Source organism: Zeugodacus cucurbitae, chromosome 3, assembly GCF_028554725.1.
Source record: "Zeugodacus cucurbitae isolate PBARC_wt_2022May chromosome 3, idZeuCucr1.2, whole genome shotgun sequence".
NCBI lineage: Eukaryota > Metazoa > Arthropoda > Insecta > Diptera > Tephritidae > Zeugodacus > Zeugodacus cucurbitae.
The window spans coordinates 45947193-45974537 of NC_071668.1; the positions used below are offsets into that span (position 1 = coordinate 45947193).

The following is a 27345-nucleotide window of genomic DNA, read 5'->3' on the forward strand; positions in this document are numbered from 1 at the left end:
ATAATTGATTACACATCGCTTCTAAGCTTTCAAGCCTTTCATTTACAAGAGAGTTAGCCTTTTGTAACTCTTTAATTGTATTTACTCTGAACGTGCTTAGAATATTTCTCGGCGTCGCCTCATGTTGAGGTTCAGCCATTTTTTGTTTTTAACGATTTCCCTACTGGGTGTTAGCAACCTGTCGCTTGGCCGGTAATGCAGTTGGGAATAAAACTTATTATTCTGTATTTATTAAACCTGTAAGGCAGCTTTGATCACAGCTGTAATTGTAAGAAGAGAATAGCTGATTGTACATATAATCATTTTCTTACGCATGTGTTTAGTACGGCTGTCCACATCCACAATAACGCTTTGTGTTGTTTTTTTTTCCCCTTCTCCTTTCTCTTTCTACAAATTGCTTTTATACACTTTCGGTTCACTAACAAAACGTTTAAGCAATTTTGTTTGAATCTTTTTACAAGATTCCGCAAACCACAAAAGTGTAGAGACACATTCAATCAACGCCAGGACTCTGTGTTTTTATTTCATGCACAAAAAATTCGGTTACGCATTCAGCTTAACAATGTTATTTAGACTTTTCCACGGCACCGAAAATTGCACTTGCGTTCACTTCAACTGTTCACCTGTGAAATAAATGATGTAGAATTGGTATAAGAAGAAACTTGTCATCATGTGGAATAGACAAACATTTGTAAAATATGTCGTCTTTTTATACACTCGCAACGTTGCAAAGTTGCTAAGAGAGTATTATAGTTTTGTTCACGTAACGGTTGTTTGTAACACCTAAAACTAAACGAGTTAGATATAGGGTTATATATACCAAAGTGATCAGGGCGACGAGACGAGTCAAAATATGAATGTCTGTCTGTCCGTCCGTCCGTCTTTGCAAGCTGTAACTTGAGTATATTATTAACCCAAACGATTACCCTCCTCCCGCCCAACCGACGCGTGGGGCGCAGTCCGCATACGAGCGGAATTTGCCGAGTCTAGAAAGGCAAGAGATTTTTAAGCGTCAGGTTCTCAAACTGCTCAGCTACAGAAAGAAACATTTCAACAGCTGAGATTTAAAAATATATAAAAACAAAAAGCTAAATATTGAGTCAGATGGATCAAATGTGCTGGAATGCGAATTAAAATCATGACATATTCGGCAGAATGGTTCATTTAACTCAAAATTTGTTCTAGAAGATTTTAGAAATAATGGTCTAAACTGCCTGGATGAACGCAATGGGACATTAAACTTAATATCAGACAAAAGGAATGAACTACAAACTAAACCATTCAGAAGTTTTACTAGAAAAATTATACATTTCTCTGCGACTAGTGAGTGTGGGAAGACTTATAAGTTTTAAACGACTAGTATACGGGGGAAGATTCAATCTTGAATCCCAATGTAAGTGGCCTAAAGCAAAAAGTAAAAATTGTTTTTGAACGGACTCAAGCTTATCAGAATGGGATTGATAGCTAGGATTCCATACCACAGAACCATACTCCAATATAGGCCTTACCAATGTTGTAAAAAGAATTTTAGTAATATACGGATCACTAAATTCTTTAGACCAACGTTTAACAAAGCTAAGAGCACCTTTAGCTTTTAAGACAATTGAATTTACATGAGAATTAAAATTTAGTTTAGGGTCCATATTAACTCCTAAATCAACAAAGCTAAAAACTTGCTCTAAACTGAAGTTATTTATTACATAGGGGGAAAGATCAACAGTTCTACGGGAAAAGCACATCGTTTTACATTTTTTAAGATTCAGTGGCATATCATTTTTGTGACACCAAGTAACTAAATTATTTAAATCCGATTGCAACTCAGTCCTTTCGTTATGAGAAGTATATGATTTAAAAAGTTTTACATCATCCGCATATAATAAAATTTCTGAAAACTTAATTACTGAAGGTATATCATTGATGAACAACAAGAACAGAATCGGGCCGAGATGACTACCCTGTGGAACCCCTGAAGTGACACTAATTGAATCGGATAATGTATTATTAAATAAAACTTGTTGTTTTCTGTTAGTAACATATGAGGATACCCATTCAAGAAGTCTTGGTTGAAAACCAAGAAGATTCAGTTTTTGCAAAAGAATTGAGTGGTTTACTCTATCGAATGCTTTACTAAAGTCTGTATATATAACATCAGTATTCTTATTATCCCTAAAACCCATTGACACATGGTTTACAAATTCAAGCAAGTTAGTTACTGTAGATTTCCCTTTACAAAATCCATGCTGAGAGAATGAAATTAAAGGAGAGATTAAGAAAGTTATTTGGTCAGTGACAATAGCTTCAAAAAGTTTGGGTATAGCTGACATTTTAGCTATCCCCTATAGTTCTCAACAGATGATCTAACTCCACTTTTATGCAAAGGTAATATTCCACATTGACGGAAAAATACCTTGTTTAAGAGATAGGTTAAAAAGCTTAGTTAAGGGCAGATAGATATATTTTGCGCAATTTTTAAGAAAGCTTGAGGGAATCATATCAGGGCCATATTTAAACGAATTTTTTAACGTAACTAAATAATTTAAGACATCTGTTTCAGAAATAATTGGTGTATTAATTACAGTACTCGGACATAACACTTGATGATATGGCACATTCATAGGGTAGTTTGAACAATAATTGGATTTGAAGAATTCTGCAAACATATTAGAAATAATATAATTGTCACATGACATTGTTGATTTATATTTCATCGCGGACGGAAAATTTGAAATCCTGCGTTTGGAGTTAACGAAACCATAAAACAATTTCGGATTACGAATAATATTATTTTTTACTTTGATTATGTAGTTTTTATAACATTTTTTGTTAAGTTCCTCAAACTGACGACGCAATTTAGAATATTTTAAATAGTCAACAAGAGCTCCAGTTCTTTTATAAAGTTTAAAAGCACGAGCTTTTTTAAATTTTAATTTACATAGCTCATTCGAATACCACAAATTTGAACTTTTTCTTTTGATAATAAAACATTTCGGAACAAATCTTTCAAAAATATTATAAATTGTTTCATTAAAATGTGATACATTTAATTCAATATTACCACTATAATCAGGCCAAGTCAATTTAGAAAGTTCACAATTAATCTTTTTGAAGTTAGCTTTCGCAAAGTTGAACCGAGAACAAAGGTCCTGTTTGTTGCATACAAGTAATTCGTCTATGATTTCGATATTAATTTCCAAGGCAGGGTGATAAGAGTCCTCTGGCAAAACTAAAGGATCAGATCGGACCACAGAAACTGTTGAAGAATTATCAACATAGACCAAATCTAAGAATTTACCAAACTTGTTCGGAATTAAGTTAATTTGGTTAAGACCCATCCCAGACATTTCTTCCAAAAACTCATTAAAGCTTAAACGAGTGCAAAAAGGGGTAATGTAATCGTCAACAGATTTCCAAGATACACACGGTAAATTGAAATCGCCTAGAACAATTATATAATCAATATTCTTAGCAATTGAAAAAACATTATTTATTAAAGAAGCATGCTGCGTATATACAGATAAGTCCGATTAAGGCGGAATATAAGATAAAGTTAGATAAATAGAACATTTATTAATACAAATTCGTATGCACTTAAATTCAATAAAGTCCGCATGAGGAACTTCTACTTCTTCAGATGGAATTGAAGAATACACAGCAAATAGTACAGAAAATTTTTCTGTAAGGTTTTGAAGTTCTCGACCGATTTCTTTAAAATTATTGCGCGCCTGTTTAAAAACTTTAAATAATTCAATATCTGTCGGTCTACACTTTAAGCACGACCAGCGCAGACCCTTTCCATCGAGAATAGAATCTAAGATTCTACCTGTCAATCCAGCACATTTAAGATGGGCAAGCCCGTCACAAAGCCAACAAGAAACAAAACGATCAGAATCGCCTTTAATAGTACAATTCGGAAAATTGCAAGTCATTATGAAAAAAAAAAATTTAAATTGAAGGAAAAAACAGAATAGTAAATAATAATAAAAATTAAAATATGATATAATAGTAAATAGAAAAACAATAATAGTTATACTGAATTAGCCGAGATCACAACCAATATAATAGTGAGCAGTTTGAGAAGCACTGAGCCACTTAAAAATAACACGCAAACAGCTGTGAGCAAAAATGAAAGAAAAAAAGATGAATCAAAAGAAAAAGAGCAAATTAAAACAAAAACAATATGCAATCGCACAAACAATTGCAAAGTAGGAAATAAAATTGATAATTGATAACAACAACAAATGATTTAAAAGACTCGGCACCAGAATTTAAGAAAATAGTTAAAATACAATTAAAATTTAAATATAACACAAAAGCAAATTAGCACAAATACTTAGCTTTAGATTACACTTATAAAAAGTAAAACTTTCTTCAATTATATTAATAAATTTAAGCACAAATTCAAGAACCGAGAAAAAATTAAACTTCACAGTTTGACGTGTTGCCAGATTGATTAAATAAAGATATCTTGATGAAACTTGGCACACTTATTTCTTGGCACCATAGGATGGTTGCTTTCGATGGCAAAATGAGACTACTGCCACGCCCACAAAATGGAGAAAACCGAAAACACATAAAATGCCATAACTACGCCATAAATAAAGCTATGGAAAATTTGGAACAAAGGATCGCACTATGAAGGGCCATATTTGGATGTAATTGTTTTGGAGAAGTGGGCGTGGCCCGCCCTCAAATAGGTTTTTTCTATATATTTCGCAAACAAATAAGGTTATATAAACCAAACTTTCTGCAGTCGTTTCATTTAGCCATTTCTTTATACAGTCCAAAAATGAAAGAAACCTCCCATACAAAGGTTAGGTTGAAAATTCCTAAAAGTGGGTTAACTCACTAACGAAAAACGCCAGAAACACTAAATTTCACATAAGAAATGGCAGACAGAAGCTGCACTCAGATTTTTTTACAAAATGAAAAATGGGCGTGGCATCGGCCACTTATGGGTCAAAAACCATATTTCAGGAACTACTCGACCGATTTCAATGAAACTTGGTTTGTAATAGTTTCCATACATCCCAATGATATGTTGTGAAAATAGGCTGAATCGCTTCACAACCTACTTTCCATATACCAGAACTTTGAAGACGATCTGAGTCGTTTACTTTACAATAAGTACATAAAGTAAGCACGATATCGATGCAGAGCTTTGCACAAATACTACGTTTATAGTGTGGCAGCCCCATTCTAAAAATCGCAGAAATCGGACCATAGGTTTTCAAGGCCCCATATATCGAACATGAGGACCTCGGTGCTTCTAACCTATTATTAGGGTTTCCAACTTTCAATGGACTTTTTGCACTATATATGACGAATATGTGGGTCAAATTGTGTATTATTAATATAAATAAAGTTAAATAAATAAAATGCGAGAGTATAAAATGTTCGGTTACACCCGAAGCCCTTCCTTACTTGTTTAATTTTAAACACATTTTTATCTAATCTATTCGCTACTAAATTACCTAAACCAGATGACGATTCTAAAAGCTCTTCAAAGTAGTAGTAACACAACCAGATTTGTCTGTCTTACCTTTACTTTTATAGGGCCTAGCTTTTCAGTAAAACAATAAGATTCTTTTTCTTTTTAATTATCTGTATTAAATATATTAATTTTTAAAGTTGTGTATGGTTCAAAGTTTTTATTAGTTCCTTAATCAAGTCTTAAATGCAATTGCTGAAGGATTTTATTCGGTTTATATATAAGTTTTTTCAAATATTGTATATGGCTTTCAAACTTATAGGCTGAAAACTGATCTAGAGGACCGAATTATTTAGTGCAGTCAGTTAAATGCAGTAAACCATGCACGATTTAACTAACTAAATGGTCTCCGTATATATTCCCAAACAAATCAACGAATTCTTGTAAGATTTGTTGGGCAACGTTAGCTTCAGTTTTACATGATTTTTCACATGATAACAGCCTTATTCCTGCATGCAATAATAAAAACTGGTAGTAATGGTCACTGCTAATACAATCTTTTCGGACAAATATGCCGATATACTATAAAAACTGCCTAAATTCTGTCGCTTTCCAATTGGTGATTTCATCTAAACTTCTACATATCCCGCCAAACTCAGAAGGAACTAAATTAGAGAGAAAAGTGATTATACTCTCGCAATATGTTGCACAGAGTATTATAGTTTTGTTCACATAACGGTTGTTTGTGTTACTCAGAAATAATAGAGTTAGATATGGGGTTATATATATATATAAATGATCAGTATGACGAGTGGATTTGAAATCCGGATGTCTGTCCGTCTGTCTGTCTGTCCATGCAAGCGATAACTTGAGTAAAAATTAAGATATCTTAATGAAACTTGGAACACATATTCCTTGGCACCCTGAGGAGGTTGCTTTCGAAAATGGGCAAAATCGGTCTACTGCCACGCCCACAAAATGGCGGAAACCGAAAACCATAAATAAAGATATGAAAACAAAATTTGGAACATAGGATCGCATTAGGAAGGGGCACATTTAGATGTAATTGTTTTTGAAAAGTGGGCGTGACCCCGCCCCCAAATAGGTTTTATGTATATATCTTGCATACCAAAAAACTATATAAACCAAACTTTCTGCAGTCGTTTCTTTTAGCCGTTTCCTTGTACAGTCCAAAAATTAAAGAAATCGGATAATAACCACGCCCACCTCCCATACAAAGTTTTGGTTGAAAACTACTAGAAGTGGGTTAACTCACCAACCAAAAACGTCAGAAACACTAAATTTCACATAAGAAATGGCAGATGGAAGCTGAACTCAGATGTTTTTACAAAATGGAAAATGGACGTGGCGTCGCCCACTTATTGGTCAAAAACCTTATCTCAAGAACTACTCGATCGATTTCAATGAAATTCGGTATATAACACATTCTTGTCACCCTGATGACACGGGTGGAATATGGACTAAATCGGTTCACAACCACGCCTACTTCCTATATAACTCAATTTTGAATTCTTCGGATTCGTTCACTTTATAATATATTAATTAAGAACCAATGAAGATATCGGAATAAAACTTTACACAAATACTGTATTTGAGCTGTTACATCACTTGTGGAAAAATTGTCAAAATCGGACCATGACTTTTCAAGGCCCCTGATATCGAACATGAAGAACTCGGTGCCTAAAATAATTTTTCACCAAAAATATTAGTAAATCTCTCAGATATTTTAAAGTAATTCATTCGCTCTTAATTTTTTTCTTATCACATTTTGTCTATGTACCAAAAGTGGTTAAAATCGGGTCATAACTTCCCCCAGATCCCATATACCTAATTATAGATAATATAAAATTAAGTGGGCGTATAGTCTTCGATATATTATATCTTGGTGGTGAAAACGGTTCAGGAATTACCTCAGTCCCCATATACTATTTATGATGATTTTCATTATTCTATTGAACTTTAATCAGAATATATGGGTCGAATTGTGTTATCTTTATAAAATTACATCAATAAATTAGTATAAAATGTTCGGTTGCAATCGAACTTAGCATTTCCTTACTTGTTTTTTCGTTAATTTTGGTTACATACTTAAGTGCTGAGCACAAAGACGACGACAAGCGACGAGCGACATCTGTCAAATATTAAAATACACGCGTTCTTATGGGCACAGATTTGACAACAGACAACAGGCTTGTACTTGCCGCTAAATGAAAAATGTTTCTAATTTTGGCGACGACATTGGGCAGCTGTAGAGTTGCCACAAATATGTGAAATGTAAAATTATTAAAAGTTATAACAAATATGACGTTATTTTGCCAGCAGAAACGTAAAATAGCTTTGATATATCATTTATAATAACAATCGATTATTTAAAACAAATAAATCGACCATTTTTTGCACCATTAATTTCACATTCAACTAAATTTGTTAATTTTATTGAAGTGAAAGATTTTAGTACGGCAACCTTGAAATTCCTGTCGCTGCCGTCTTCAAAATGTTCAATACGCTGGCTTCAAAGCGACATTTGTGATCAGCCGTCGCTACGTCGTGTCGTGTCGTGTCGTCGTCTTTGTGTTCAGCACTTGATAGGAAGACAAGATTACGACATTCGTTTACTGTTAACTTTTTTGGGTTTTGAATTCCTGTTGAGTGACGCGCTCACGACAAGACTAATATGACGTTGTACACAAAATTCTACATCACTTAGAATAGTACAAAAAAGCCGTATATAAAGAGTTTTTTTCACTTTCCCATCCAACAAAAAAGGTGGCAAAATGTCGAACTTTTTGTAACAAAACATATAATTATAATTATAAATATGCATTATTATAATGGATCATTTTATAGATGACGATTTTAAGAATCACGTTCATTGTGATATTTTTTCTGCACATTATTCAATTTGGTTCACTATGTTTTACATTTCCGTTTTCCATTTGACAATTCCTCTGTTGCCTATTCCCATTCGTGGGTCGTGAACGTGTCAGTATGTCGTAATCTTGTCTTCTATCATTGTTGGTGTGATCTGAAGTGCTGAACACAAACGACACGACGTAGCGACGGCTGATCACAAATGTCGCTTTGAAGCCAGCGTCTTGAACATTTTGAAAACGGCAGCGACATATCAAACAAGAATTTCATTGTTGCCGTACTAAAATCGTTCACTTCAATAAAATTTACATATTTAGTTTAATGTGAAATTATTTGTGTAAAAAATGTCGATTTATTTGTTTTAAATAATCGATTGTTATTATAAATGATATATCAAAGTTATTTTACGTTTCTGCTGGAAAAATAACGTCATATTTGTTATAACTTTTAATAATTTTACATTTCACATATTAGTGGCAACTCTACAGCTGCCCATTGTCGTCGCCAAATTTAGAAACATTTTTAATTTAGCGACAACGACAACTACAAGCCTGTTGTCGCGTAGTCGTGCTGTTGTCAGAAAATCTGTGTCCATAAGAACGCTAGTATTTTAATATTTGACAGATGTCGCTCGTAGCTTGTCGTCTTCTATGTGTTCAGCACATGAGTCGGCACTGCTTGGCCGACCACTGATGATGATGATGTCAGTGAAGGTGACAAATATTACAATGAGAGTTTCGATACAGATGACATCGATATTTAATAAGATCTTTTTGGATTTGTTTGAATTCTATAGTCATATCTAGTAAACCATTATTTTAATATCAGAGTAACTTCGGGTATTATGGTATAGGCGGCTATTATGGTACACCTGCTTTTCTCCTAAACTAGGTGCTCTGTAGGAAAGCCGACTACGACAAAAGCTGTGAAATTTGGAAAGAGTAAAGGAAAATTGGTGACACTTCCGAAAGTTGTCAATTTTTCATTCAATTCCTAAAAACACAGGATTGTTCGTGGTAGAGTTTTTATGAGGACCCAACAATAAGTATTTTTTTAGGTTATAACAGATGATTTCCTATGTATCTTAGTTATTTAACCGATAAATAACTAATCGAAATTAAATTAAAACAGAAAATTTTTAAAGAAAGTGAGCTTTTGAATAAAAGATATTAAAATGTAGCAGACAGCACAATATCGTATAATATGGTACACTAGTGGCAGGCTAATTTGGTATATATTATCAGTCCTATGTTATTTAGGTTAACATTTTAATTTTAGAGTTATATCATAAGCAAAAAGGATAAAAGAAGGCAATAGAATGTGGAGTATATGATAAAAGCCATAGCGGCTGTAAGAAATGGAGTTGGTATTCTACTGGCATCAAAAATATACGAAGTTCCACATATCGCAGGGTATGGTAGAAGCAACGAATCAACAGAGGAGCTGCTTGCAACAAAACTTTGTCAAAAAACCATTTTTTTGCAGAGATAGAAATAAAGGGTGACATTCTAAGGTACTAGAGTCGCACTTTTCAGGCCTGGCGAGACTGGATTTGCGATCTCTTGCATTCCAAATTGACTTCAAAAACCAATATTCCTAATAAATTCAAAGTTTAGGCAAAATGTGCGGGTGAAGACGGATTTTGTGAACGACATCGGGAAATATTGAGCATGAGTTCACCAACCGGCACTTATTTCGACTGTGCAAAAGGATTCACACATCAAAATGTGTCTTCGTTTTTCAACTTGCTGATAACTCGTATTTGGAACGATAACGAAACAGGGCTGTCAGTAGTGCAGTCCCGGCAACCAAAGATTATTGCACAAAAAGGAAAAAGACAAATAGGCGCCATGACTTCCGCAGAACGCGCATTGATTATAACGGTTATAACATATAAGATTGCTGTCGGATCTTTTATGCCATATTTGATTTTCCGAAGAAAGAATTGGAATCTATCCTTATGAAGGAGGAGCGAAATCGTTGTGCCATCTATCTGGATGGGTACAAATTCCAATTTTCACCAGTTTGTTTACAAAATTTCCCAGATTTCACAAAACCATCTAAAGAAGATCCGGTTCTTTTAAACTATAGTCACACGCGAAAAAATTTTAAATCGTTGATATTGTGTTCGTAATATGGTATACCATATTAAACGAACCATGTATACCACATTACCCGCATAATTTTCAAAGTACTACTTTTTGACTTTTTGTAAATTTTTCTTAAACCCGAGTGGGGTTGCACTCCGGGAGTGCAGGCAGAAGTGAAAACTTGAACTTATGGCGCGTTGGGCACTTTTTTGGGTGAGCAGTTTTAGTTGCGCTCGCGACATGAGACATTGTACATAAAAAATCAAGTTTATCAAAGCAATGTGGGCACTTTTTGAATGGACATGAAGTATAATAATATAGAAACTATATTCGAAGGAAGTGGTTTTATTTAAATGATTAAATATTAGTAAATACAAAATGTATCAATTCTAATCCATAATTTCAACAACTCTTACATCATCATTATCAGAATTTTCATCATTATTATCAGGATTTTCATCAAATTCTAAAACTGAAGCAATAGGTCTATGGTAACTAAAGTATGAAATGAACAATTTTGATTTAAATCTATTTATATATCTTGTGAATACTGCATCAATAGTAGTTTTGTATTTTGTTGTGCTAAGATTGCGATCATTGGAGATCGTTAAATCAAATTCTTCATATAAAAATTCAATTAACGATTGATTTTTGACATCTGCAAAGTTTATGTTGAAATCTCCACTCAAAATCATAGGATAATGATGAGATTTCTTCTATTAATTTTCATCATAAATAGTGCGGAAGCAGCTTTAGAATAAATTAATAAATTTGAATACAAGAAATCTCGTATTGCTTGTAAAGACTGTTTTGGTGAAATATAAACGGCAGCCATTATTATTGTTTGTCCATTAGAATGGCATTGGGAAATACATACATATATCACCAATATTCAAAACATTAGTGCTAAATATACTGGTATATCTCGCATGCACTTTCATATGATCTGTAGAAAATGTAGTATCATCGGACCTATGATAAATAGCCACCCCACCTGCTGGACGATTGTCTTTTGAAACTTGCTATCAAGTTGAAATTTGGAATTTCCATGGTTTCTTCGTTACTCACATGAGTTTCTGATAATATTAACACACTCATTTTCCCAACCAGAGCATCAACTGATAGGTCATGTACACGTCGTCGTAAGCTTTGACAATTGAATGAAAAAATAGATAACCCTTTTTTGTAGAAATTAAACCAATAAATGTCAAATGAAATATTTAAATAAATAAAATTTCCTTTAATATTCATTTATAAAATAAATATGAAAAACTCTCAATATTGTCTGTCGCGAGGGCACGAACGAATTCCCATGCAAAGACTGCGTATAGTATATATACATATGTACTTATATTATAAGAATACACGCGGTGTATATCAGAGAACTGCAATTATTCCATTTTTTGAGTCATTGATTGAGTAACATAAAAAATAGTATTAGTGCATATAAGTCAAAACTCATCAAACCACTAAAACACATTTACGCACAGCACACAAAGCGAGAGTATGAATAATGAGTAAGTTTCTCCTTGATACGTTTCGTTGAAGTGCTCAATTGTCTCAAGAGACAATAATTCAGTCAAGCTAAACCAAAATGAGCCATACCACCAAAAAACACCAAGAGTATAGCTGAATGAATAAAGTGATACGAATATGATCAAAGTAAAACTGACGAAGTCTGTGCCGCCGCTAGGCAAATGTGGCCTGTGGGAATTGACTAAGGATGTGTTTTGTTCGTTGATATTGTGTATTACATTTAATGTTTTAAGTTTTTTAATGACAGTTAAGTTAATACTTTTATTAATAATTATAATATAATATATTTCTTTTAATATTAATATATTGAAAATGAATAAAGACGCACGAAAATGCTTATTCAATGAAATAATGAAAAATTTAATGTGACAGAATTCTTACTGGGTATCTTAAATTTCGTACTCAGCTACGAAGTCACAAATCTACTCGTTCCGATCAGTGTACCGAACTCATTCAAGTTTATTTTCATCGTGACCAATGAAGAAATGAGTAAAATCAAATTGTTACTATACACTCGTCTGAGTCATAAATTGACGGCACATATAAGTGTAGAAATACTATGAGTTTTTTTTGTATGTATGTAATCGATGAGAGCGCGCCACTCCTCTCTTTCCTTCGCAGTTCGGCGCCAGTTGGAGATTCCAAGTGTAACCAGGTCGCTCTCCACCTAGTCCCTCCAACGGAGTGGAGGCCTTCTCCTTCCTCGGCTTCTTCCGGCGGGTACTGCATCGAACACTTTCAGAGCTGGAGTGTTTTCGTCCATTCGGATAACATGGCCTAGCCAGCGTAGCCGCTGTCTTTTTATTCGCTGAACTATGTCAGTGTCGTCGTATAACTCGTACAGCTCATCGTTCCATTGTCTGCGGTATTCGCCGTTGCCAATGTTCTGAGGTCCATAAATCTTGCGCAAAATTTTTTCATCTCATCTGATGTTGACATCGTCCAAGCTTCTGTACCATAAAGCAGGACGAGAATGATAAGCGACTTGTAGAGTTTAGTTTTACTTTTCATTTGCCTACTCAGTCTATAGTAGTACCTGTTGGCAAGAGTGATTCTGCGGTGGATTTCAAGGCTGGCATTATTATCGGTGTTAATGCTGGTTCCTAGATATACGAAATTATCTACAACTTCAAAGTTATGACTGTCAACAGTGACGTGGGAGCCAAGACGCGAATACGCTGACTGTTTGTTTGATGACAGGAGATATTTTGTCTTGTCCTCGTTCACCACCAGACCCATTCGCTTCGCTTCCTTATCCAGGCGGGAAAAAACAGAACTAACGGCGCGGGTGTTGTTTCCAACGGCATACGCCAGCAGATGTACACTCTTGTAGAAGATTGTACCTTCTCTATTTAGCTCTGCAGCTCGTATTATTTTTTCCAACATCAAGTTAAAGAAGTCGCACAATAGTGAGTCACCTTGTCTGAAACCTCGTTTGGTATCGAACGGCTCGGAGAGGTCCTGCCCAATCATGACGGAGCTTTTGGTGTTGCTCAACGTCAACTTACACAGCCGTATTAGTTTTGCGGGGATACCAAATTCAGACATCGCGGCATAAAGTCAGTTCCTTTTCGTGCTGTCGAAAGCACCTGTGAAATCGACAAAAATGTGGTGTGTGTCGATCCTCTTTTCACGGGTCTTCTCCAAGATTTGGCGCATGGTGAATATCTGGTCCATTGTGGATTTTCCAGGTCTAAAGCCACACTGATAAGGTCCAATCAGTTCGTTGACGGTGGGCTTTAGTCTTTCACACAATACGCTCGACAAAACCTTATATGTGATATTGAGGAGACTTATACCACGGTAGTTGGCGCAGATTGTGGGGTCTCCCTTCGTATGGATTGGGCAGAGCACACTAAGATTCCAATCGTCAGGCATGCTTTCTTCCGACCATATTCTACAAAGAAGCTGATGCATGCACCTTATCAGTTCTTCGCCGCCGTATTTGAATAGCTCGGCCGGTAATCCATCGGCCCCCGCCGCTTTGTTGTTCTTCAAGCGGGTAATTGCTATTCGAATTTCTTCATGGTCGGGTAATGGAACATCTATTCCATCGTCATCGATTGGGGAATCGGGTTCGCCATCTCCTGGTGTTGTACTTTCACTGCCATTCAGCAGGTCGGAGAACTGTTCCCTCCATAATCCCAGTATGCCCTGGACATCGGTTACCAGATTACCACCTTGGTCTCTACATGAGGATGCTCCGGTCTTGAAATCTTCGTTAAGTCGCTTCACGTTTTCATAAAATGTTCGAGCATTCCCTCTGTCTGCCAGCTTCTCAAGCTCTTCGTACTCACGCATTTCGGCCTCTTTCTTTTTTTGTCTGCATATGCGTCTCGCTTCCCTCTTCAGCTCTCGGTATCTATCCCATCCCGCACGTGTTGTGGTCCTTTGCAACGTAGCGAGGTAGGCAGTCTGTTTTCTCTCCGCTGCGAGACGGCATTCCTCAACGTACCAGCTGTTTTTTTTTTACTTTTCCGAAAGCCAATGGTTTCGGTTGCAGCGGTACGCAGTGAGTTTGAGATGTCGTCCCACAGTTTCCTTATACCGAGATGCTGATGAGTGCTCTCAGAGAGCAGGAGTACAAGTCGAGTAGAGTATTTCGTGGCTGTCTGTTGCGATTGCAGTTTTGTTGACGGGCGTTTTTTGCTGCACAGAGATGAGTACGTATCTTTGCTGCTACTAGATAATGGTCCTAGCCTATGTTTGGTCCTCGGAGCGTACGCACGTCTAAAACACTGGATACATGTCTTCCGTCTTTTTGGTTACGCGGGTTTCGATCAGGAGGCAGCCAAGTAGCTTGATGTATTTTCTTATGCTGGAATCTGGTACTACAGACGACCATATTTCGGGCCCCAGCGAAGTCGATCAGCCCCAGGCCGTTTGGCGATGTTTCGTCATGGAGGCTGAATTTTCCGACTGTTGTGCAAAGACACCTTCTTTACCCACCCTGGCGTTAAAATCGCCAAGCACGATTTTGACTTAGTAGCGGGGACAGCGCTCATAGGTGCGTTCCAATCGCTCATAGAAATCATCTTTGGTCACATCGTCCTTCTCTTCCATCGGGGCGTGGGCGCAAATGAGCGATATGTTGAAGAACCTCGCTTTTATGCGGATTGTGGCTAGACGTTCATCCACCGGGGTGAATGCCAGGACTCGACGACGGAGTCTCTCTCCCACATCAAATCCAACACCAAATTTGCGCTCCTTTATATGGCCGCTGTAGTAGATGTCACAAGGACCAGTGGATTTTGTCGCCGGGTTCTATGTTGAGCTGTGTTTTGTGATTTCTTACCAACTCTATAGTTTACGAGTTTCACCGAATCTGCACACGTTTTCTATTTTCAAGACGAACAACGCTAACCCTGAAGCCATTTGCTTATTACTGTTTGATGACTGGCTGTTGTGGATGTCTTATAATTGATTACTAATTTAGAGGATATAGATTAAGACTGATTTCCAATGCCAGAGGTATATGTAGTTAAATGTACACAATCTGTCGACGCTTTCTTTAACCCTCTAACAAGCAAGACCGCCATGAAGCGGCCTTTAATAAATTGTCACAAATTCCTATGAAATTTTTTTGTTGTCTACAACTGTTATAAGAACCGTTAGATAATACATCAGCTCATATTTTCTTAGAATCAACAAATGCATTGTGACGTTTCGTTTTGTTGTTATCGTCAGTTGAATGCAGAAATTCAGTGTTACAGGTCAATTAAATGCTGCTCCGATTTTGAAAAATTTAAAATAAAAAGTGTTTTATTTTTTTATATTCATACAGAAGAATTTTTTTTGATAAAGTAAGTTAGTTCATTTTAAATTAATATACTTTCTTATAAATAATAAAAAGTAGTTCAAGTTTTAAGAACACAAACAAACACGAAGACCGCCTCAGAGCGGCCTTGCCTGCTTACGCTTAGATATTTCTTTGATTGCTAGTATTTATATATTTTTATTTTTTTAAGACATGGAGCACAGAAATGGTAGGAAATTTAATTTAAGTAAACTTAGTGATGAAGAGTTGCTCCAGTTAATGGAATCAGTTGAAATAGACGAGAATGGTAGTGATTTTAACAGTGACGATGAATTGGACGACCGCGATTATATGCCTGATGAAATCTCTCCGGAAGATGAACATGCTGTTTCTGCGTGTATTCGGGAAATGAATGAAGCAACTGATTCATTTATACTAATCACCGATATGTCCTTGCATATAAGTTCAATTGATGATATACCTGTAGGATCATCAACGCTCACTGAAATACCTGAAGCATCTTCTTCTACTGCAGCAAGGTAATTGACAGCAATACATTTCAAAACAAAAAAAGACCGCGATCTCCATTACCAAGCTTGGAAGCTACTGGTCCCTTAGTCCTTCCCTCTTCTGGTGGTTTTACAGGTTCAGGTATATGTTTTTCATTCAATGTTTGCACTTGACTCTGGTCCACCAGAGTCTCCGCGGCACGTGTCGACACCTTTCTCACCGCCCACACATATTTGAGTCTTGGCTAACTCGATTCTGAAGAAAGTACGGTATTTGACTTTGCATCTTTCAAGGTTTTTCCCTTGTATCAATGCTTTTAATATCTTTAGGCTCTAAGGAGCTGTTTCCGTTGCTCCCCAACCTGCAATGCCCATAGCTACGCCCTCGTAATTATTCGCAGAAGAGCTTGTGCTGACCGGCAAGCAAATAGGACTAATGAAATCATTGTAATTCACTTTCTCTTGAAGACGCAGTAAAGCTATATCATGTACTAGGGTGGTTTCATTGAATAGTGGATGACATATTTCTTGCTCAATACCTAAATCGATAGGTGGATCCGAACAAAATTTATTGCCATTTCTATCAAATTGACAATCTTGTGGTGTTTCTAGATCCCATTCTCCCAAACGGACTCCAATTAGGCGCCAACTGGCAGGGAGTACACGTTTGTTAACACAATGTGCCGCCGTTACAACATAGCGATCATTGATGAGAGTAGATCCACAATGAAGACCTTCACCACCGTTTGCTGTAAAAAAAAAATTAAAAAAATTATTGAAATAGCATGCCTTAATAAATGTACAGATTGAAAAAAAGGAATATCATTGTATGTATATGCAGTGATCCTCGCTTAAGTGCCTTTCCCGCTAAAATGCATGTAAAATTTAGGCCACAAATTCAAAATTGTTTGCAATTTTTCTCTTTTAAGTGCCTTTTAATATTTTTGACATTGAATGAGCTGAGTATTGTCAAAAGGAAAACATATACAGTACTCTTCGATTGAAAACATGAGTATATTGACCCTATGGTTAATTGGTTTCTCCGTTTAATTGAACGATGTTATCGGGCAAATGTAGCATATGAAAGCACATGTAACTTTTCTGGGATAATTGGACTCGGTTAATTGATTTTTCCGCTTAGTTGGTTCAAAATAAGTATATGTCATCAAAAATCATTTTCCTTTTAAATTTCCACGGTTAATTCCACCAAATAACATTGTTGGAAAAACTAATCTTCTAATCAACACTGTGTAATTGTTTAATAATAAATTTGAATAACAAATATATATGTGTACATATGTACATAAATAGATTCATAGACACCTATGTATGTATGTAAGTACATAAAATTGTTATTGCATTTTTTCATATAATAGTAAAAAATATTCCAATATTTGAAAAACTTTAAGTGCACATATGTATGTTTGTATGTACATATGTAATTTCCTTTAAGGGGTTAGGTGGGTTTAAGAGATTGAAAACATGAGTATATTTACATTTTTTTAATGTATACAATCCTTTATTTCATTTAGCATATTAAAGATACATATTTAAACAGTATTTTGTGAAATTTATTTTTACAAATTCCGAAAGTTTCATGTTATATAATAAATACTTTATTGTATAAATGATTATAAAAAAAAAAAAAAAGTTCCTGAGATATGGTTTTTTACCCATAAGTGGGCGACTCCACGCCCATTTTCCATTTTGTAAAAAAATCCGAGTGCAGCTTCTATCTGTCATTTCTTATATGAAATTTATTGTGTCTGACGTTTTTCGTTAGTGAATTAACCCACTTTTAGTAATTTTCAACCTAACCCTTATATGGGCCCACCGGCTATTATCTGATTTCTTTCATTTTTGGACTGTATTAAGAAGTAGCTAAAGAAACGACTGCTCCATTGGCTTGCGAGATATGTACTAAAAACCTATTTGGGGCGTGGCCACGCTCACTTCCCCAAAAAAATTACTTCCAAATATGCCCCTTCATAGCGCGATCCTTCATACCAAATTTTATTTCCATAGTTTTACTTATGGCTTAGTTGTGGCACTTTATGTGTGTTCGATTTTCGCCATTTTGTAGGCGTGGCAGTGGTCCGGTTTTGCTCATTTTCGAAAGCAACCTTCCTATGATGCCAAGAAATAAGTGTGCCAAGGTTCATCAAGATATCTTAAGTTTTACTCAAGTTACAGCTTGCACAGACGGACGGACAGACAGACATTCGGATTTGAACTCCACTCCTCACCCTGATCACTTTGGTATTGTATATAACCCTATATCTAACTCGTTTAGTTTTGGGTGTTACAAACAAAACTATAATACTCTCTTTAGCAACTTTGTTGCGAGAGTATAAGTAAAATTAAAATTAAATGGAACTTAATTTTCAATTAAAAAATTTCGTGAAACATGTAAATATAACAATTTTATTATTAAATACTTTTTAAGTAAGCACTAGTGAAGATATCGGTGCAGAACTTTCGGTTGTGACCGAACATTTTATACTCTCGCAATTTATTTGTTTAATTTTCTTAATATTATATAATACACAATTTCATCCACATATTCGACATATATATGGAATATATGTATATGGAATAAAGTCCGTTGGAAGTTGGAAACCCCTTATATTAGGTTAAATGCACCGAAGTCCTCATTTACGATATATAGTGGCCTTGAAAACCTATGGTCCGATTTCGGCGATTTTTAGATAGGAGCTGCCACACTATTAAATGCAGTATTTATGCAAAGTTCTGTTCCGATATCTTCACTAGTACCAACTTTATATATTCTAAAGTAAAGTGACTTCAGAGTTCTGGAATATGGGAGTAGGCGTGGTTGTTAACCGATTTAGACTATTTTCAACATATCATTGGGAAGGTAGGAAGATTGAACCGAATTTCATTGAAATTGGTCCAGTAGTTTCGGTGATATGGGTTTTGACCCATAAGTGGGCGGAACCACGCCCATTTAAAATTTTGTATACCATTCTGAGTCTGCACCTTCTTTGTAATAAAATTTAAGGTTTCTGTTGGTTTCCCTTACTGAATTAAAGCATTTTTAGTAGTTTTCAACATAACCTTTGTATGGGAGATGGGCTTGGTCATAATCCCATTTCCTCCATTTTTGGACTGTATAAGGTAGTACCTAAAATAAACTACTCTAGAAAGTTTCCTTGGTATAGCTTTAGTAGTTTGCGATATACATATGTACAAAAAACTGAGTAGGTGACGGGGCCACGCCCACTTCCACAAAAAAATTACATTCACATATTCTTCATACCAAATTTTACTTCCATAGCTTTATTTATAGCTTAGTTATGGCACTTTATGTGTTTTCGTTTTTTTTGTGGGCGTGGCAGTGTTCCGATTACGCCCATTTTCGAACTTAACCTTCTTATGGTGCCAATAAATACGTCTTCCAAGTTTCATCAAGATATCTCAATTTTTACTCAAGTTACAGTTTGCACGGACGGACGGACAGACAGACATTCGGATTTGAACTTTTCTCGTGAGCCTGATCATTTTGATACAGATAACCTTATACTTATCTAACTCGTTTAGTTTTAGGACATACAACCAATCGTTATGTGGACAAAACTATAATACTCTCATAGCACTCTGTGGCGAGAGTATAAAAACATAAGATAGGCCTCAAATAAGCAGAAACAACAAAAAACCAATTGTCAAAAAAAAAATTGCAAAAAGCAAACACGATTCGAACGAATTCTTGAGAAATGAACGGGACATTTAAAAAAAAGACAACACTTGTTCTTTTGGGAATATTCTGGCATATATTGATGTTTCGAATTGGACTATGTACAATATTATTCAGGTGCAAAAAATAAAATATACTGCATTTGAAGAACTCTGGAGGCAAACTTTTAGACCTTTCGCTTTGGTATTTTTATAAAATATTACAATAAGTATGTAGTAAATTTATTATTTTATTATTCTTATTATATTCTTTTATTATTCATTCGCTTCCCGAATTTGCTCTCATCTATTTGAACAATTTTACCAGAGCCGCCAATTTTACCTACCGCTACCTGATGGTCAACCTGGTACAATACTACGGCTTCGCGGCAGTAATTATACCAGTCACATATGGTGTCGCTTTACAAAATTGGCTCTCTAATAAAACTGTTCTTTCTAACATCAGCATGTGACCATGATCCGCGTACATTAGCTAAAATACTAGTCTTTACTTTACTGTCTTCGTGCCACGTACCATTCGACCTACAGAGCGTTGAATGTGTGCCCCAGGCACCTTTCCGGCATCGGAAAACCAACGTGCTATTATCGGATATCCTGAGGCTCATTGGTATCCGATAGATACGGCACAAGTTTATTTTAGGAATCAGTCCCTCCTCTTTCGCAAATGCAATACACTTTTTCCGGGTATCAAATTTCTGAATAATTTGAGAAAAGTTCCACATATTTTTCACTTTCGATGCCCTAAGAAAATTTGTTCTTTTGACACCACGACTGGTGGACGCTGCGTTGAAATCTAATATAAATAATATTTTTAACTATACGTATACATACGTAAAGAATTTGCATTCATTTTTTTTTAATAACCACTATTTAATTTAAATACGACAAAATATGAACACTTGAACACTAACGGAATTACTTAGAGCCCTTTCACATATGCAATTCCTGTTGCGGCAATACTTAGTTTTATAGGAGAGGGGCAACGAGGAGAGGAGAATCGCGCCGAGTCTGCAGTGTTCGGACAACCCGCTTTGTATTTTCATTCGTAACAGTTATCTGTGTTGCATTTGCGCACATTTTACAATTAATGTATACAATATATTTGAAAATTTGAATTTAATCATTGAATTTAAGGGCATGCACTTGGAATGTCCGGACCCTTAATTGGGAAAGTGCCTCTGCCCAGCTGGTTGATGACCTCATACGACTAAAGGCTGACATCACCGCCATCCAAGAAGTGCGATGGACGGAAGAAGGTGGGTCCTTGTGACATCTACTACAGTGGCCATATAAAGGAGCGCAAACAACGTCAAAAAAACACGTCGACATCGAGAAGCTGCAATCACAACCGACAGCCGAACGATTTTCTATTCGACTTGCACTCCTGCTCTCTGAGCGCACTCATCAGCATCTCGGTATAAGGGAACTGGAGGATTGTCGTCTCGCAGTGCAGAGAAAATATACTGCCTACCTCGCAATGTTGCGATTGACCGCAACACGAGCGGGATGGGAAAAATACCGAGAGCTGAAGAGCGAAGCGAGACTTATTTGCAGACCAAAAAAGAAAGAGGCCGAAATGCGTGAGCTTGACAAGCTGGCCGACAGGGGTAATGCTCGAAAATTTTACGAAAAGATCCGGCGACTAACTGAAGGTTTCAAGGCCGGAGCACACTCCTGTAGAACACTCAGAGGTGACCTAGTTGTTGATGACCAGAGTATACTCAGTTTGTGGAGGGAACACTACTCCAGCCTGCTGAATGGCAGTGAAAGTACAACATCAGGAGATGGCGAACCCGATTCCCCAATCGACGACGACGGAACAGATGTTCCATTGTCCGACCGTGAAGAAATTAGAATAGCAATTACCCGCTTGAAGAACAACAAGGCGGCGGGGGCCGATAGATTGCCGGTCGAGCTATTGAAATACGGCGGCGAAGAGCTGATAAGGTGCATGCATCAGCTTCTTTGCGGAATATGGTCGGAAGAAAGAATGCCGGACGATTGGAATCTAAGTGTACTCTGCCCAATCCACAAAAAGGAGACCCCACAATCTGCGCCAACTATCGTGGGATAAGCCCCCTTAACATCGCTTATTGAAAGACTAAAGCCCACCGTCAACAAAATGATTGGACCTTATCAGTGTGGCTCTAGACCTGGAAAATCAACAACTGACCAGATATTCACCATGCGCGAAATCTTGAAGAAGACCCGTGAAAAGAGGAAAAGAGGATCAACACACACCATCTATTTGTCGACTTTAAAGCTACTTTCGACAGCACGAAAAGGAGCTGCCTTTATGCCGCGATGTCTGAATTTGGTATCCACGCACTCTTTTTTTATTTGTTTTGTCAAACTGTCACAAATAAATCAGCTGTTTCCTATTTAAATTCGAAATCAAATAAAATCGAACGAAATTAAGAACACCTAACACAAAATCTTAAGTTTTCTTATTTCGGATCCGAATTGAAATCGAGAACATGGATTTCCAGAACATGTCCGAACATTCTTGACTTTATATAGTAATTTGCCAATTGAATTTCAAATTACTGTAGTCACAAAAGTCAAACATGTGCTAATAAATCGAGTTGGTTTCACATAATATCGCAGTTGAAAAAAAAATGGTAACACCGTTATTAACGTCAGCTTTGAAGTCGTTCTTGGAATCAATCCTGCAACTAACACGTCATAAGCCTCTAATCACAACCTACTAAATATAGTAGGTTGCGAAGAAAAGAGTAATTTGATGGTACATGAGGCGTGTTCGAAACAACGATTGTGGGAAAGATTTGTGAAAAGAGTGAATTTTCAATGGCGAAATCTCCAGTGCTTGTAAAAGATATTTGAATGTAGTTGTTCTGTGTGAAGTTTTAATATGAGTATGCATATAATTGAAGAGTGTATCCATCTACAAATTTGTCTTAAAGACTAATTAAGCTTATATGTTAAAGGTAATAACGGTTAAGTACGAATAAAGACTAAATAGTAAGAGCAAAGAGTGGATATGAATTGGAGGATGGGGTCATGTGTAGAGGTTCACGTAACCAGAACGATCATGTTGTGATAGATGGACGATATGTCACCAGTGTTTTTGATGTGCGTATGCTCTGTGGTCCTAATATCGATTTGGATCTCTATCTTGCAGTAACTAAGATACACACCCTCTGTGCAGCAAAGCGCGCATGTCAACTAACACAAGTACGATTCGACATCGAGAATCTGCAGTCACAACCGACAGCTGAACGCTTCTTTACTCGACTTGCACCACTGCTCTCTGAGAGCACTCATCATTAACTCGGTATATCAATCTCCTTACGTAAAGCTGCAAAGAAACTATTGGCTTACGGAAGAGTAAAAAAACAGATGGTATAAAGAGGATTGTCGTTTTGCAGTGGATAGACAACCGACTGCCCACTTCGCAATGTTGCGATCGTCCTCAACACGAGCGGGATAGGATAAATACCATGAAGAAAGTCGATAAGGTTCTTTCAAACGTACTGTGTGAAATAATGTCAAAGTCAATGGCGCAAAGCGTTTGAGCCACCACCCGGACGAACCCAATCCTCACGAGCGCATCAAAGGAGTGATGGTGGATGGATCAAAAAGTTAGTGCTCGATAGCACCAACATGTATAAATAGAATTCCATCCACCTAGTGCATCCGATCCGTCTGCCAGTGATCACCAAAGGTGCATTATTGGGTCACCATCGACATATGGTACTCGTGCGATTGTCGCGCTCCTGCGCAAATGGTAGCCAATGGAACCTACTAGGTGGCCCAAAGCGTTTGAGCATTATGCGTCCTGTGGTAGCGAACCTAGGCGTCACGAGGAGCGTACAATCATTCACATGAGTTCTGTATGCGGGAGAGTGAGCGAAGCTACTACTACTACTTCTACTTTTCTGCAGTTTTGGGAATCTACAACTGACCAGATCTTCACTATGCGCCAAATCTTGGACTATGGGCCACCATCTCTTTGCCGATTTTAAAGCTGCTTTCGACAGCACGAAAAGGAGTTGCCTCTATGCTACAATGTCTGAATTGGGTATCCCCGCAGAACTTATACGGCTGTGTAAGCAAACATTGAGCAACACCAAAAGCTCCGTCAGGATCGGAAACGATCTCTTCGAGCCGTTTGATACCAAACGAGGTTTCAGATATGGTGGCTCACTATCTTGTGACTTCTTGAACCTGATGCTGGAAAAAATAATACGAGCCCAGAGCTAAATAAATAAGGTATAATCTTCAATAATCATATCATTGGAAACAACACTCGCGTCGTTAGTTCTGCTTACTCCAGACTGCATAAGGAAGAGAGGCGTATGGGTCTGGTGATGAACGTGGACAAGACGAAATATCTCCTGTCATCAAACAAACAGTCAGTGCATTCGCGTCTTAGCTTCCACGTCACTGTTGACAGTCATAACTTTGAAGTTGTAGATAATTTCGTCTATCTGGGAACCAGTATTAACAGCGATAATAATATCAGCCTGGAAATCTAACGCATAATCAGACTTGTCAACAGGTGCTACTTTGGACTGAGTAGGTAATTGAAAAGTAAAGTCCTCTATCGACGAACAAAATCCAAACTATACAAGTCCCTCATCATTATCTTCCTACTTTATGGTACAGAAGCGTGGAAGATGTCAACACCCGATGAGACGTCACCTGGAGTTTTTGAGAGAATGGTTTTGCGGAAGATTTACGGTCTCTTAAACATTAGCTACGGCGAATACCGCAGACGATAAAATGATGAGCCCAATGTGTTATTCGACGAGTTCGGGAAATAAAAAGACAGCGGTTACGCTGGCTAGGTCATGTTGTTCGAATGGACGAAAGAGCTCCAGCTCTGAAAGTGTTCGATGCAGTACCTGCTGGTGGAAGCCGAAGACCTAACACATCCTAAAATGCAACTCTGCATGTGAATACACATTTGACGAATGACAGATCGAACAGAACTAACAGAAAGCTTTTTTTAATTCGGTGACTAGCGGACGTTAAGAACATTTTGTGAAATATAAGTTAAAATTTATACTATTAAATAAAATTGAATTTATAATAAAATAAAAAGTGTTTAAATTCGAAAGAGCTCCCACATACATACATATGATATTGGTAACTGAAGTGTAAACTTAGACCACCAAACCTGGATGAGGGTTTGAAAAAAATTACACTAATTTATGATTATTCAGGTACACATTTTGATGCATGTATACATGGATTAATCAATTACTATAATCGGAATTGTCACCGTAAACGTCGAATTGGAAATTTCATAAACTTTCTAATAAAATTTTTGGTACCTTTTGATTGACTTTGTCACACACGCTTTCGGTTAAGAAATTTCTCTCACTTGTCGTTGAATCTTCTTTGACCAGCGATAATAAGGAATCACATTCACGTATAGAAATGCAGCGCCCTTTTTCGCCATTCGGTGTTTCGCAAACATCCTCTGTAAAATAAATGGACATTTTATTTATAAGTGAAAAAATAAAATAATATTCAGAAAAACATTTAAATCCAAAGAAATCACTAGTATAAAAGAATATGATTGTTTTGATCCCTTCATTTTCATTAAACATGATGCTTAAAACGACTATTGTGATTTGTTTTTTTGTTTCAAAAAGATTTTTTATCGTCGAATTAGGATTGATTTCTATACTGTCAAACACCTTATCGTGATACCAATTCATTTATGCTGAAAAATTTCTTTGACTATACTTTAAAAGTAGGTGAAATCTATCCAGACCATCAGCTTAATATTTTTATACTCTCGCTAAAAGAGTATTACAGTTTTGTTCACATAACGGTTGTTTGTAAGTCATAAAACTAAACGAATTAGATATAGGGTTATTTATATCAAAATGATCAGGATGATGAGACGAGTTGAAATGTCCGTCCGTCTGTCCGTGCGAGCGATAACGTGAGTAAAAATTGAGATATTTTAATGAAACTTGGTACACATATTCCTTGGCACCATGAGACGGTTGGTATTGCATTTGCGAAATCGGACCACTGCCACGCACACAAAATGGCGAAAACCAAAAACCAATAAAGTGTCATAACCAGGGACGAGCGCAGGGGGGTGTTTTGGGGTGTTAAACCGCCCCCCCCCCTGGACTTTGCCTTATAACTCTGTGGCTGCTGAACTGGATTTTTTTTAGATGTAAGGGGAATTGTGATTCGAAAATGGACTTCTTTTGAAAATTAGTTCTGAACTGAAAAGTCACCAATAAGGTTTCTATTATTTTTTTTTAGAGTTTATTGTTAATCATAATACAAGAAAAATAAAAACTCATTTATTATGACTTTCAGTTTTCGTTCCATGAGCAAACTGTTGTGAAATAAATTTAAATTAAAAAAAATTATGCTATTTGCAAAAAAATACTTGAGTGTCTTAACTTAACCGATGATGTAGAAGATCCCGATGACTTCGTTGCTGAATTTAGAATGTGGACAAGGTTAAAAACCTTTTCTTCAGATTATATTTTCTAACTAAAATTTTGAATATATTTTCAGGAACTGGTTAAATCAAACAAAGAGATCCAAAACTTTTTTAGACGCGTTGAATTGTTGCGATGCAAACATTTTCAAAACAGTGCATCGTTTTTTAAAGATTGGAGCAACAATCCCTATATCTGTCGCTTCAAGTGATCGCTCGTTTTCCTCACTTCGCAGGCTTAAAACATATGTAAGAAATAAAACTGGAGAAGCACGCCTGAACGGAATTTCTCTCTTGAATATCCATAGAGATATAGACGTGACGGAGGAAGAGATTTTAAATTTTATGGCCCAAAATAAAAGAAGATTAGACTTCAATTTCTGAATAAAATAATGAAACATTGTCTTTTTACCTAAAACCCCCCCCCCCCCCCCCCAATTTTTTTCCTGCGTTCGCCACTGTTCATAACTAAGCCATAAATAAAGTTATAAAAGTAAAATGTGGTACAAAGGATCGCACCAGGAAGGGGCATATTTGGATGTAATTTTTTTGTGGAAGTGGGCGTGGCCCCGCCGCCAAATCGGTTATTTGTATATATCTCGCAAACCAATGAAGATGTATAAACCAAACTTACTGCAGTCGGTTCTCTTACGTACCCCACCACACACCATGAAAATAGTTGAAACCGGATAATAACCACGCCCACCTCCCACACAAAGGTTAGGTTGCAAATGACTAAAAGTGGGTTAACTCACTAACGAAAAACGTCAGAAACACTAAATTTTACCGAAGAAATAGAAGGAAACTGCACTCAGATTTTTTTACAAAAAATAGGCGTGGTATCGCCCACTTAAGGGTCAAAAACCATATCTCAGGAACTACTCGACAGAATTTAATAAAATTCGGTTATATAATATTTCCTTGACTCCCTGACAACACGGTTCTTAAATGGGCAAAATCGGTTCACAACCAGGACTACT

The 27345-nt window shown here is 36.6% G+C and overlaps 1 pseudogene; it reads right to left on the minus strand.

Annotated features, from left to right (window-relative positions):
• Window positions 1–1520: 1520 nt before the first annotated feature.
• The window catches only part of LOC105219950 (serine protease easter-like), a 43641-nt pseudogene continuing 17816 nt past the window's right edge, over window positions 1521–27345 (minus strand).